This window comes from Apodemus sylvaticus, chromosome 10 (genome assembly GCF_947179515.1).
Source record: "Apodemus sylvaticus chromosome 10, mApoSyl1.1, whole genome shotgun sequence".
Taxonomy (NCBI): Eukaryota; Metazoa; Chordata; class Mammalia; order Rodentia; family Muridae; genus Apodemus; species Apodemus sylvaticus.
The window spans coordinates 101,914,959-101,929,261 of NC_067481.1; the positions used below are offsets into that span (position 1 = coordinate 101,914,959).

General features: G+C 42.6%; 1 protein-coding gene across 5 annotated transcripts in view; it reads left to right on the forward strand.

Moving 5' to 3' along the window:
- The window catches only part of Rbfox1 (RNA binding fox-1 homolog 1), a 368,464-nt gene that overhangs the window by 102,488 nt on the left and 251,673 nt on the right, over positions 1-14,303 (forward strand). The window lies entirely within an intron of this gene.

Consider the following 14,303-nt stretch of genomic DNA (forward strand, 5'->3'; position numbering starts at 1 on the left):
GGGACTATTGCAGTCTTAAAACTCCCACAAGAGGGGTTATTACTCTTTGTTAAATTGTTCATCTGCTGCCAAGTCTCAAGGTCTTAGATACATTCATTTGGTCATGCCTATAGACTACCTCCACTGCTACCCATTATAAAACTAGCTTACAAAGGGAAACACTGGGGTGGTGAGGTGGCCATGTGAGTAAAGGCATTTGTCTGGCAATATGAGTTCAATTCCTAGCATCCAGGTAGAAGTATAAGAAAAGAATCAACTCATACAAGTTTTCCTCTGACCTTCACCTATGGACCATGACAGAATGCCCCTCAAATGAATAAATGTAACAGTAAAAAGTATAAGCTTGCATAAAAACTTGGGAACAAGTCCTCATATTCTAGATGTCCTACTAATTAGTGGCTTTGCCCTCAAAACATGTACAACACTCATAGTCAGAGGCTACTCACAGCTTTGCAAGGTAAACAGTAACAAATGTGTGGGCCTTGCCATAACCTCACATTCCTCAAAAATGTTTTTCCACTAGAGAAATAGTTATAGAACAAAGCACATGATCGGGCTTCTCCTGAGCATAGGTACTTTGTAATATCAGTGTTTCCCATAATGTATTTTTGGACCAATCCTACTCTGCTTATGCCTTAGCTGGTCATTAATTACCTTGCTGTGAATCTTCACCTCTAAAACCATTTCCATCCCCAAGAAATACCATCACTACTGTGGCCTACCCTCTTCTTGTTCATCATCATTAGTTTCCATCCATGTCAAAATCCAAATGACTGACTACCATTTCATGTTCATAGTTCCCAATTCAGTGGGACTTGGGTTGCCCCCCCACAAATGTATAGTTTTTGAAGGAGTCCAGGAGATTCCAATTTATTTTTTCCATTCCTTTGTAGGGCTAGACAGCTCTATTACTGAGTAGCTAAATTACCTTCCAGTACATCTCTGAGAATCCATGGTCTCATGACGAAGAGCCTGGGACTCACCTCTTCAGTTATTGTGTGGATTAACTGGATCTTCCTTTGCTGATGTGCACAGAGCCTGGACTTTCAGGACAGTAATAACAATCCCAATTTGCACCTCTAGGAAAGGATTTTGCCTGTGGAGGCTGTGGAAATCAAAGTCCCAGATGATGCCTCCCGGGATTCTGATGCATCAAGTCTAGGGGTGGGATGTATGAATGAACACTTGGTAAGGAATCTAGATTACACCAGATCAAGTGATAGAGTCATTTGTTACTTGCTTATTCCACAGTGTTTATCATAGGTATCTATGAGCCAGGTGAGGCTTCATGATATGGTGAATGTAAGTCCCATCTCCATGGAGGTGGTGACAGGCAGAACATAGCACATTTAAGTACATGTATGGCAAATGATTTAGTCATTATAAGGGAATCAATGAAGAAGCAACAATGAGACAAGAAGATGGGCATCATTTGTCAGAGTTCTTGGAAAAATGACACTAGATGAAATAAAGGTAGAAAAATATAAAATAGTCTTTGGTTTCAACTTAACACAAATCTTTGCTGTTGTTTTTAAGATTTTCTTAATGGAAAACTTTGATGTATCAGCCAGTATAGTAGCTTTTGCTGAGGATCTACATTATCCAAAGCATAGTTCTTTCTAGTTGTCAAATATTATTTCTCATCTCTGGGACAATGTATCATCTTCACATTATAAAGCAGCTAAAATTCCCAAAAGATTCAATAGTATTCAAGGAGTGTTGCCATTCCTCCACTGTATCCTACAAATTCTGGTGTGTTTAAAGTCCTCAGTAGCACTAGCCCTGTCTTCATAATATTCTTAAGACCTAGTACTTTTGTTACCAGTTTACTTGTTTTTATTATCATTGTGCCCATTGCCATACAGATTTAGCTATATGGTCAACTCCACTGAGAGAGGAGCTGGGAGTTTAACATTCATGTTGGGGGCCAAAAACTATCAATAGATCAAGATTAATAGATGTCTGGCTGCTTGTCAGTTGGACTCTGGTTGAAAACACATATGTAGAGGGTGGCTGTAAATCATGTATTTAAATGGCTCAGGTCTGAGAAACAAGAGGTAGGAAACTCACTGAATGGTCAAGCAGAAATATGTTGTAGAATCAACATGGACCATGGCATCCACACAGGGCACAGCTGTTTTTCCAGTTGTGTGATTTGGGCTGACATACTAGAGTGTTTGAGGTGGATATCACTGTTAAGAAACACTGTCTTCTCTTTCATAGATACCATGCTCAGTCCAAGAACACGAATTCATTTCAAGAGGTAAGGAAGGGCCAGATTTCTCATGTATCCAGCAATTACTGTTAAATTTCCACTATAGGAAGGTAGAAGAAATTAATGCATTAAAAATCAAACAGATAAACAAACAAAGAAACAAAACAACAATGCAACAATCTGGGCATTATAAGGCATGCCTTTAATCTGAGTAGTTATGAGGCAGAGGCAGGGAAATCTCTGACTTAGAGGCCAGCCTGGTCAACAGGGTGAGTTCTAGGCCAACCAGGGATACACAAAGAAAGCTTTCAAAAACCCATCTCTCCAACAAGGGTTGCCTTTAATCTCCACATGCCTTTAATCTCAAGCCTTTTGGAGGCAGAGGCAGACAGCTAGATCTTTGTGCTTTCAAGGGGCAGCCTGGTCAACATAGTGAGTTCAAAGCTGGCCAGGCCTACATAGTGAGGTCCTGTGTCATTAAAAAAAGAACCTCACTCCTCTATGGCGGAGGATAGTACCTTTCATGCATGTTCCTGGGAGGAAGGAGCTTTCGACCTGGTGGATGCTTGTTCTGAAGCTTGGGCTGGCAGTGATTTCAAACAGGAGGAAAGGAAGTGAAACTTGGCTGCTTCCTGTCTCCCCTCTGAGGAGCGGAGTCCCCCAGTTCTCTTTCTTCTCTCCTTGCCCTTTCTGTCCTATTAAACCCCCAATCTGAAACAATTGCTCATGCTTTGTATTCCGTGGAGCTGTAATATTGCCCAGCTATGAGCTCTCTGCAGCAGTTTGTTAACCGAAATGGGAAGTGACAGATTCAATAAAAGGAAATCTCTGTGCCAAGGAAGCAGATATTATTCCCCTCACTCTCCTGGTCTCTCGTTCTCAGACGACTCTGTGCCCGGAATCCACAGACTCTTAGCTTACGGACATGCTGAGGCTCCCTATTGATCTGTGTCCAGTTAATTTGATCAGAATAGAGACTTTTATTCCCTGTTGTCCCTTCCTGTAGTGCTTAACTGATGAGATGGAGCACCCCGGAGACACCCGCAACCCCTTTTAATTGTTAAGAAAGAACAGAGGAAAGGAACCTGGGTCCATTCTCTGGTGTCCAGGAGGCAATGGGTGACATTATGGCTTTTATATAGGTTCTGGGGAGTCAAATATATTCTCAGGCTTAAGTGGTAAGTGCTTTATGCAATAGGCCTCCTCTCCAGGCCTGCTTGAACACTTTTTTTTGTATAAAAGTATAAATGATGATATTGATAAAAAATCAACTACTGATGTGGAACCCTTGGGAAATACCAGCAAGTGGTCCAACTGCATAGTGCCTGTTTTCCCTGCTTCAGAAGAAATACTGTGATTATCCACATTTGGAATTAAAGAAAAGACTTATTCAAGGTCTCACATGTAGGAAATCTTCCCTTAGACCTTCTGGTATTTGAGCTGAGTGAAGGCTTGTTCCAGTTGTAAGATGGTCTCAAAGCACCATGATCCAGTTGCTCTTGAGGGTAACATCTTGTCTTAATACCTGCAACATCACAGGAAAGGCACCTTAATGCGGTCCACCATCCTGTGACTCCAGCGTTAGATGCTCACCTTGATGGCTACCCTGACCACTTTGCATGCAGACTGTTTCCTGTAATGGATGCCTCTGTCCACATACTGGAAAGTTCTGCTTCCAGGACGCCCCTGCCTTGGCTCCATCACAAGACCGCTACCTATCTCTCCTCCATCTCTACAGGGTTATTGCTTCCACAATAGAATGTAGAGTTCCCTGTATTTCTCTTGGCTTATGTTTCTGTCTTTCTGTCTCTCTCTGTTCTTCTCCTCACTTCTCCGTCCTCTCTGCATTTCTTCCCCTCTCCCTTCCTCTCTTTGTTCCCTCCCCCTCTCTTTCTTCTTCTCTTCCTCCTTCCTTCACTTCCTATAAGTTCGTCCAGGGACAAAGCTCATTCTTTCCTGCATGTCACCATATCCTTTGGTTGTTCCATCATCCTCCATACAAGCATACATCCCTCATACACTGCCTCCCCTGTCCTCTGATGAAAATTCCTCATGAGATTATTAACTCATATTTGGATTCTTGAGGCCAAGATGTGTCTTCACCTCCCTCTCACAGGCAAAATGGATCCTTTATCCACACAGAGCCTAAAGTAGAGAGGATAGGCTTTGATGAACAATCAATACAGTCATCTCCCAGCATCAGGATGGATTGGCTCTTGGACAATCCCATAACTAAATTCAGAGTCACTTCATTGCACTATATAAAGTAGCATGTCTTCTCCGTGGAACCTATACCCATCTGTCTCTACTTGTCCCCAGTTTAAGTTATTCTTGGACTGGGCTGTTACAAAGAGCAGGTCTACACATGCTGAGTACAAAAACATTTCTTCTTCTTCTGATGGTTAGATGATTTGTTTTGGAGACAAAATTGTCTCTTAAGTTACTCAGGCTGACTTTGAATTTATGATCCTCCTGCCTCAGCCTCTTTGAATAGCTAGGATTATAAATGTCTCCACCAGACCTAATATATACAAGTTCCTTTAAAAAGTGTACTTTTTATTAACTAGGAATTGATTCAATACACGAACACAGGGCCTATGGAAACAGAGACAACTGTCTTTCTACCCTAGAAGCTGCATTGCCCACACAGTTTGGAAATTTACCTGAAGGTGCTTCTCAGAAGGAAAGCAGTTCCTGTGTGAATCCAGTGGGGTTGCTAATTCTCTGTCTTAGGTTGGGGCTTAATATTCAGATTTCACAGGGTGAGGCATCTCTTGGAATCTGTGATTGACAGTTTTGGCTTCACCCCCCGTATCTCTGTGTTTTGTACCTTTTTGTCTGATTCTCTTTGGGCGTGTAATCAGGGTTCAGTGAAGAGACAACAGTGTTATATGTCTGTCCAGCTCAAACCTTTCACCATTTGATTTTGTACCAGAAACTATCCAAGTCATTGTCTGGACCTGTTCCATACTTGCTTGGCTCAAAAGGACAGGGCAATAGTGGGCTGACCTATCCTTTGCCCTAGAGTCTTATTTAATCAGATTGAATTTTGAATATGGAAAACTTTTACCTCTATCTCTTCCAAAGTATAAGAAAAAGTTACTCCATAGAGTTTAGAGCCTACGTGGAATAGTCATTGTCATTCTTTCTGTCTCTATATATTTCTCTTCTTTTTCTTCTGTCCCCCACCTTCTCTGTATTTCTCCTCCCTTTCTCATCTTCCCTCCCCATAAATGCAGACAAAGAAACCTCTAGAACCCATCATCACCTAAGCACTATCTTTTTCACCTCTCATTTGACTTATTGTGTTCCTCCATAGACATATTGTGTGTGTCTGTGTGTGTGTGTGTGTGTGTGTAGACCATAGGTGAACTTTATTCATCTTCCTCAGCTGTCCACCATCTTTTAATTGGATGTAGAATCTCTTACTAACCCTAGATCACTTTGATCAGCTGGCCTTTAAGCCCCAGAGCTCCCCATGTCTCTACATCTGCAGAGGTGAGATTACAGCACACAGCTTTTAAGTAGGTTCTCCAGGAAACAAACTCAGGCTCCTCTGTGACATGGAAAGTACTTTCTCTACCCATGAACCAACTCCTCATTCCCTGAGCACTGTTTGTTTTGTAGCATTGGAATAAGACTTGTCCCCACAACCGGATGCTTGTCTTCAATCTTTTCCTCAACGACTCTCTAGCTAGGCAGCAAATACAGACTCGTGGTATTTTGTCTCAGGGATCTTGCTCCTGCTACCATTCAGTCATCTGAATTTAAGGGGATCCTCTACTTCTCAGTGTTGAGCGGTGCAGTCAGCTCACTCTGTGAAGAACTTGGTACACACAACAGCTCTGAATGGGGCCAACTATAATGTGTCTTGTCAGGCTCTCCCAGCCTTTTGTTTTCCTGCACATTTGAATAATATGCCTGATTACCATGGCAAATGCTGCACCCAGTACAAGCTTGGAATCCTTGCCTAATTAACCATGTCTAACAGGGCCTACTGCCCTGTCCCCTTCTCCTCCACCAGCACAGAAGTGAAGATTCTTTTATCTTTCTTCAAAATTGACTTGCTTTCCCGACCTTCCAGTGGCTTCTGCCTTATCTGTTTACCTCCTGTGCCTCTGTAAGACTGTTAATTTTCAGTGGCACCTCCTATCTGCTAGTAATTAACACATCGAACATTGAAGAAATAGCTCTGCTTTATGCAAAATGCTAATGGAGGTATTTTTTCCTCCTCTAATTATACCACTGTATTTTACTGATCAACATTGACCTGAAAGGATCTTTCCGTTTCTTCCTTGCACCCCTCCCATTTTGTTTTATTTTTTTTCCTTTCTATTATTTTTATTGAAGGAGCCAGTACAGTTTGGGGACCATTTGGGCAGCAAAGTGTGAGATCATTACAGTCAGAGTCTGTCACTTCTCTGTTCAGAGCCCCTAAAGTAACATGAGTATATTTGCTCTCACTTTTCTTGTTCGCTGTTGGACAATTCTTTGTTAGAAGTGAGTCTGATCGGTTAGGGATGTGTGCTCTCCCTGGAATCTAAATATTCTGCCCTGGTAATTACACAGATGGGGCCCTTCCACGACTCCTTCCACGGAGTGCTGAAATCCCAGCAGATTGTCACTAGCCTCTCATCCTGTTAGATTTTCGGGCAGAGGAATCCTTGCCTCCTCCAAGCAGACCCTGGCTGTATTTATCGCCTTCCTCTTAGGCTTAGGACATAAGCTGTCAGGAATACTGGTTCAAAGAGCTGGAAGTCTATGGAGGAGGTCTGTGGTTACAGCAATAAAAACAGGAGCAAAGAGAACAGCTTCTGTGAAGGACTCTGGCTGGAATAATGATAGAACCGTCTGAATCGATACGTCTCTTGTCAGACGCACGTCTGATGTTTGAATCAACCAGGCCTTTCTGCAAGAGATTTTCTCAAGAATATTGAATTATTTATTATTTGTACCCCCTTCCTTTCTGATGATTTTTTTCCCTCTGACTTAGTAAAATTTGTTTTTCATGCTGCTGGTTTCAATGTTGTCTACTCTTTGATAAATAGCAGTAATTGGGTGTATAGCAGAAGTCGTGTACAAATGTGCGACTTCAATTACATCCAGAGCATTTTTTTTCTTGTATTGATTTTTTTCTTATAAGATCTGTTCTCTATAGCCCATAGTGCTGAGTATTTTAAAGGAGTATTCTTTGTCTGCGAGTGTCAGCATGCCCCCATGTGTCTTTTTTTTTTTTTTAATGTGATTCTTCCTTTACTCCATGCTGTATATGTCAGAGGCTGGAGAGGGTGAGCTACGCCTGACCAATCTTGCCAGGGCTCTCTCACCTGGCTGCTGCCTGGACTTGCCACTGAGTGTGATAACACGGACTGGTGTTTTATGTAAGGAAATGGTGAAGACAAAGAAGGTGACTTTTTTGAACTAGTGTAGTAAAGATTATAAGACAGGAATTCCTATGTTAAAATGGGAGATGAAAAAAATAAAAAAGAAACAAGACATGTGTGTATTATTATCACTGAATTAGTATATATATATTAGATACTCAGTGTTTCTCACATTGAAATGGTCTTAAGACTCTTGCATCACAGGCATATGTAGTCTGTGTTTCTGGCTAGCCTAGTCATTGTTTTCAGCTGACTATCTGGATTCTGGGACCACAAGCACACCTCTCCCTAGTGTTAATCAGAGCCTGTGTATGTGCAGATCATGGGCTGGGCACGGTGACATTTCCTGGCATAGCCAAGGTTTATAAGGCAGCAATCTGATGTTAGACAATTTTGAAATAACTGCTTGGGGTCACCCAGAATCTACACGCTGTAGCCATAAGTGACGACTACTAGTCTGGGAGAGTCCTAAGGTTCCAGAGACTTAAGCACACCCAAAGTCCAGCCACAGCTTCACACCGGCCTGGGGACAGCCTCTGTCAATAGGCAGTTGTACAAATAATACCTGTGCAGTGGGCCTTTTGTAGCCCAGAGTCTCTGAACCATTATATTCTGCTGTCACCTGCACTTTCTTGAGGAGTGAAATACCATGGGGATGTTGAATTATATTTTTAAGGGCATGTAAATAGTGGATTTTGACTTAAAAACAAAACAAAACAATGTTTTGAAAGGCAACTGAGTACTTCAAGGGCATTTACAGGTAAGGCATGCAGGCATATTATTTTCCTCCACCTCCAGTACCTAAAGCTGTATCTGTCTAATTTTCTTCAGAGACTAGAGCTGAGCATCTAAACTGCCTGAGTTTGATAAAGGAGTCAGACTCTAAGTTATTATGCCTCAGGTGACAAGTCTGGGACTTAAAGAGACAAAGAGAAATCAAGTCGGTGTTAGCTTCGGCTGTGCCTCTGTACTGTACTGTGTTTTTGCATGTGCGCATCTGTGTATGTGTGTGTGTGTGTGTGTGTGCCTGCCTCTTGGATAAAAGGCCCCTCTCCTCCCTAGTGGTCTGCCAGGCTCAGCATTCAGACACAGCCTTATTGTCTTAGATTTCTTTTCCTATCATGTAGGTGTCTATACCACGCCACCCACGCAGGAGAGCCAGTGAGCTGTGAAATATATTCATTGTTAGAGTACCCAGGAAATGGCGGCAGGCATTCGCAGGTAATAGCGTCGGACAGGCAAGGGAGACCGCCAACATTACTGGCATTATTTCGGTTGCCTTTTTCATTATAGGTTCGGGAAATAGGCAGCAATTCGATTATGGCATGATTTGGGGTGGAATTGCTTGCACCCCTGACCCCGTCACTGGGGGATCCAGGGAGAAGTCAGCTCAAATAAAGTTTATAGTGCATTAACTGGACCGAGCACAGCCTCGCCCTACAGAGCATGATTTCTCCTCTTCCAGTGGTTTGTAACTGCAGCGCAGATCTCTCTGTACCTAAAGGCACGGGAGGATTGGCTGAGATGTATAGGAGTGAGCAGAGGCAACCAATAGCATGCAAACCCCTCCCCTTCCATGTGCAGCTCTGGGCTCCTCGGCGGCTCTCTGTGGCAATGTGATTAATAACACAGAGACATCCTGCTTGTTGGATTATTAATTTCCCGTCTCTTTGCCTCATTTTTTTTCTTGGTACATATTTCTGATGCTTTTCTTCCGCCTGTTTGCTTTTTTTTTTTTTCCATTTGCAAAGCCTAGACATCCCTCCTTTTCCCTCCTGTAGCCCACCCTCTTACCCATGGAGCTAATCTTTAGCACGTAACACTGACACCGGCCACTCAACATTGTGCCTGCTTGCTTCACACTTGGGGTGAGTGTATTGTTTCCCACTGGGAACTGTGGTTCTAGGAGAGAGATTTGTCCTCTTCTGTATTTGATTTTGGCCTTTTGTTAGGGGCGCCTTACAAAGCAAAGCTAGTTAGTGAATAACTGTCCCCGACTCTGGTCCAGGTCCCACACTGAGAAATCTTTTCTCTCTTTCTTAAGTAGCCCTAGCTCTTCTTGCCAGTTCTGCACAACGAGAGTGCACCGTGCAAAAAACAGAAAGAGGAAATAAAAAGGAATCGGCAGGTAATTGCATAGCTGTTGTGACTCAGAGATATTTGGGGTGACTGAGTTTCAGCTGACACTGGATTTGAGGAGCGGAGGAATGGGGAATTTGGAGGCTTCCACCGGGCCTTTAGAGATGTGGAGTACTTTGCAGCAAAACTTCCATCAGCAGCTGTGCTGCCGGGCTGCCTATTTTACATCCGTGCTTGGGAAGGAAAGGAGTGCTTGATGCTGACTGCAGACAGCTGGACAGACCATGTGGCTCAGCTTCTTGTGTTGATGTGGTGACTGTTAAGGGGGGCCTGGGGAAGTTTCTGATTTGCTGACCTGCTCATGTGGCAGGTCTGTAGAGCGGCAGTGGGAGAGCAGGCCCGACTTCTTCCTTCCCACATTCCATGGAGTCTTAAGTGGCACTAGCTCTCTCTGTTTCCCAAAAGGCTTCCTTTCATCCCTGTCTTCTAGAAATCAGGATAATTGGGAGAAGGCTGGTATGGGGCCCATGTAGTTTGCACCACCTGCTTTTACCAGCACAGAGCATACTTCTTAAGGAAAACTTGTTTTGGGTTTTTTTTGTTTGTTTGTTTGGTTTTTGATTCATTTGTTTGTTTTTGGCCCCAAGGAATCCCTCTTTTAAATAAAAATCCTTAAAACTGCAGAAATCTAGAGGATGGAGCTGAAAGAATTTGACACAACTGTTCCTTCATTTATATAACCAGTGCAAGAAAAATCTGCTCCTAAGTTGATTATCTCCTTGACTTATTTTGAGGGTGTGTATGCGCGCTTACATGTGTATGAAATGTTTGACAATTCTTCAATGAATTCTCAGGAACAAGAATATTTCTATTTTTTCCATTAAAAAGAAAAAAAATATAGCACAAAGAAAGCAAACCCGAGTTTCCTCTGTGTAACTGAGGTTTAGCTAGGTCTCGAGGAACCTGGTAAGGGGTAAGGGTTTGCTTATGTAACAGCCACTCCCAAGGTGTGCACTGCTTGTCTATATAGTGCCTATGCCTATATCACCTAGCAGAAGAAAGAGATGCTCACACGAAACCGGGAAAACTTCTCCCTCTGCCTGTTCAGAGCTATAGTACTGCTAACACAAGCATATAAGGCTCCACTGGAGTGTAGTCCTTATATGTGAGATCTCTGGCTAATTTTGGATTCAGGTTCTAGCTCTACCTTTTGGAGAAACAGGTGTGATTATTTTTTTTAATGGTTGGCCCACTGAGAGGCAAAATTAAAGAGGGGAACATGAAAACTGACTCTCAAATATAGACAGGATGCTTAGGAGTTTGAGCATAAATATAAATATGTAGGAAGTAGCAGTTAGCACAATATGCTTCTCTGAAACTATTATTTTGAAACAAAAATACTTTTTAATATATCCTTAGTGAGTGCTGACTTTGTCAGTTATTTTGAAGAAAGTCACATATCTATATCTATATTTATACAAGTGCACATATATTCACACATATGCATCCACATACATGTACACACCCATATAGTGATGAGAAACACATGTATATACACATGTACACACACATATAGTGATAAGAAATAATCTTTTTTTTTTTTTGATTTTTTGAGACAGGATTTCTCTGTGTAGCCCTGGCTGTCCTGGAACTCACTCTGTAGACCAGGCTGGCCCCAGACTCAGAAATCTGCCTGCCTCTGCCTCCCAAGTGCTGGGATTAAAGGTGTGCACCACCACTGCCTGACAGATGAGAAATAATCTTATTTGGGCAGTTAAAGAATGACATTTATGTTTTAAAGAATGTTTTTAGTACTCATTTTTATTGTATTTTTATTGATTTTGCTTTGTGTCTTCTTATATTGGGAGGAGAAGGACACAGTGCATGTGCACTAGTAAGAGGACACCTTGTGGGAGTTTTCTTCTACTGTGTGGGCCACTAAGCCGGTGAGCAGGCATCATCACCAACTGAGGCAGCTCTCCAGCTCAAATGATCACTTTTATTGTATATATAGCATGCTAAAATTCCTATGTTGCCTACTGCTTTGATTTTCAAATGTTGGTTAGTGACACAGGTTTGAAGAGAGAAGGGGGTCTGGGATTGCTTTCACTGTGACTGTTTATAAACCTTCCAGGGAGAATCCATCATATGCAGTGAGGGAGAGTCCGTCTCACTTTTTAAGACCATTAGAGTTTGGGTCCTCTATTTTTCTATCTTTCTCCTTGCCTTCTTCCCCTGATTCATGCAGAGGAAACTAGCTCAAAACCTCTTTTGTACTTGAAAAAGATCAAGGCAGAGGACCGTCTCTCAAGGACCTAAAATTACATCTGGTTACAGAGTGAATCACATCTGGGCTTTAAATACCATTTCAACCCTGCACTCTTCCTTTGTTTCAAAGTTGCCTAATGTTTCTTCCTGGTAACCTGGGCTCCCCTTCATTCTGTTACCAAACTCCTCCAGATAAGAGTTGGGAAAGGGAAACTGGTAGAGGCCTGGTCAGGGGAAAAGGCCCTTGACCATCTTTAAAGAAGCCTCTCTTGAACTGAGACAGGATGCACCTCCTACCACAGAAACAGCTGTGTAATTGTTAAAATGTACCCCTGTTTTGTTTCTATTTTACACATGCCTTATACAGACACAAAAGAAATGACCCCTTCCTCTGATAGGCCATAAGGCTGCTTCCTAGGCCCTTCTGGGTTTATAGAGACAGGATCAATTGTTTATGCACAGGAATGTTCAAATGTTTATGGAGCATCTGAGCCTCAGATGTGGGGGCAGAGACCTGTAGAGGTAAAGTCCCATTAACAGCCAGGCATATCTCATGAGGGGAATAATCATTTTAATATGCTCAAGAAAAAGCCAGCCTGCTGCGGATTGTCTGCCCTTGCCTTGTGTGGGTCCACACCTTGGGATAGCAAGCGCAGCTACAAAGACCTCTTACAGAAGTGATCACAGAGATGCGATTACCACAAATTGAGTCTTTTCTCAGCTTGACAGTGATCCAAGCATTGTCCCCCCATTTAATCCTCTCTAGCAATTTGCCTACCTCCACTGCTAACAAGAGGTGATTGGAGAGGAGTTTTGAGTCTCCATTTAACATCAGCTCCAGGGCACAGTGTGCACCTTACCCAAGCCTGTCCCGTCTAACCATTAACAGGTCACCTCACCAGCTCCGTTAGCTAAGGGGAGTTTTCAGATACCGACTTGAATTTTAAGCTGTTTTCTGGTTCCCTGTGCAGTAGAATATGAACAGAGAGAACAGGGAGCCTTTCTCTTTAATACAGCCATGTAGGTCCCAACAAAGCAAGACTCACTCTATCACTAGGAGACTTGATCGCCTGGCTAAAATTTTCCTTTTTCCCTTTGCAAAGACCTGAGCATAGCGAAAGGACCACAGCTCCAGTCCGGTGATTTGAAGCAGGCAGAGGAAGGAGCGGCAAAGGGGATCTTAGACTTAGTGTTGACTAGCACAGAAACTCCGAGGGTAAACTCAAAAGGTCTATGGTGATAGCAAGAAAGTTTGCACTCCAACAAACTCCCAGGTATTGGTGACTCTGCTGTCCAGAGAGCCAGGCTGAAGCACAGATGGACATGGACAGGTTGGGTCTTTACAAAGTGTCAGATGCTATCACTGAGCTATCTTACTGCTCTGTCCATATAGTCTGGTTCCTGTCTCCTTCCCTTTGTTCAAGCCAATGTAACTGCCTATGTTCTCAAAACTTATTGTTTCTCCCTTACTCTTCTGGAATGTTATCATTTATCTGTTAAGTTTCAGCTGAAGTATACCCTCTTCGGTGTGTGTGTGGGAGACACATCTGCATTGGCTATGACTTTAAGTCCAAATCTCTGAGGCTCCTTATAGTATTTTAGCTGATAGCACCATCAAACTATAAATACATCTTTCTCCTTGCCATCATTGACCACCCCCCCCCCTTCATTAGTTTTATTTCTCTAAGGTAGACATTGGCAATGCACTCCTATTATCTCAGCACTTGGCAGGCAGAAGGAAACGTGTGGCTGATGTCAGGTCAGTCTGGGTTAGAAATCCCTTGTTTTCAAACAAAATAGACATGATACAACAAAATCAAAAACACATATCATTTCTCCTACACCTCCGCTGGTTATACTTAGCACAGTCACAGCCCACAAATGCTTAAAAAATACATTATTAAGTCTCTATGAGGCCAGTGTGAGTCATGAAACTAGGTACCTAATGGTAAAGATGTGATGTTTGATAAAAAAAAACCCTAGTATCTGAGTGTTTATATAACTATATATGAGCGTTTTTATTTGTTTTGGGTTTGTCTGGAGGGCAGATCAGCTCCTTGCTCTGAACCTCAGTTCTAACCAGTTTTGTAATGTGCTGTTGTAAGCGGCCAGCATGAGTAGCAACAGTGGAGACACTGCACTGCTTCTGTCCCTCCCCCAACCCCAAATAAGTGACACAAAAGTGTCTTACACACACCTTTGTAAACGTCAGTGCATCAGAGGATTATACAGTTTTCTTTGTTGTGTCTGGGGATATACACACTTGTATAAAGATGTTTGGCAGTGGAGAGGAGACCATTCAGGAAATTCAGGGAAATTGAAGGAGGGGTTGCTTTGTCTCACTAAAATAATAACTT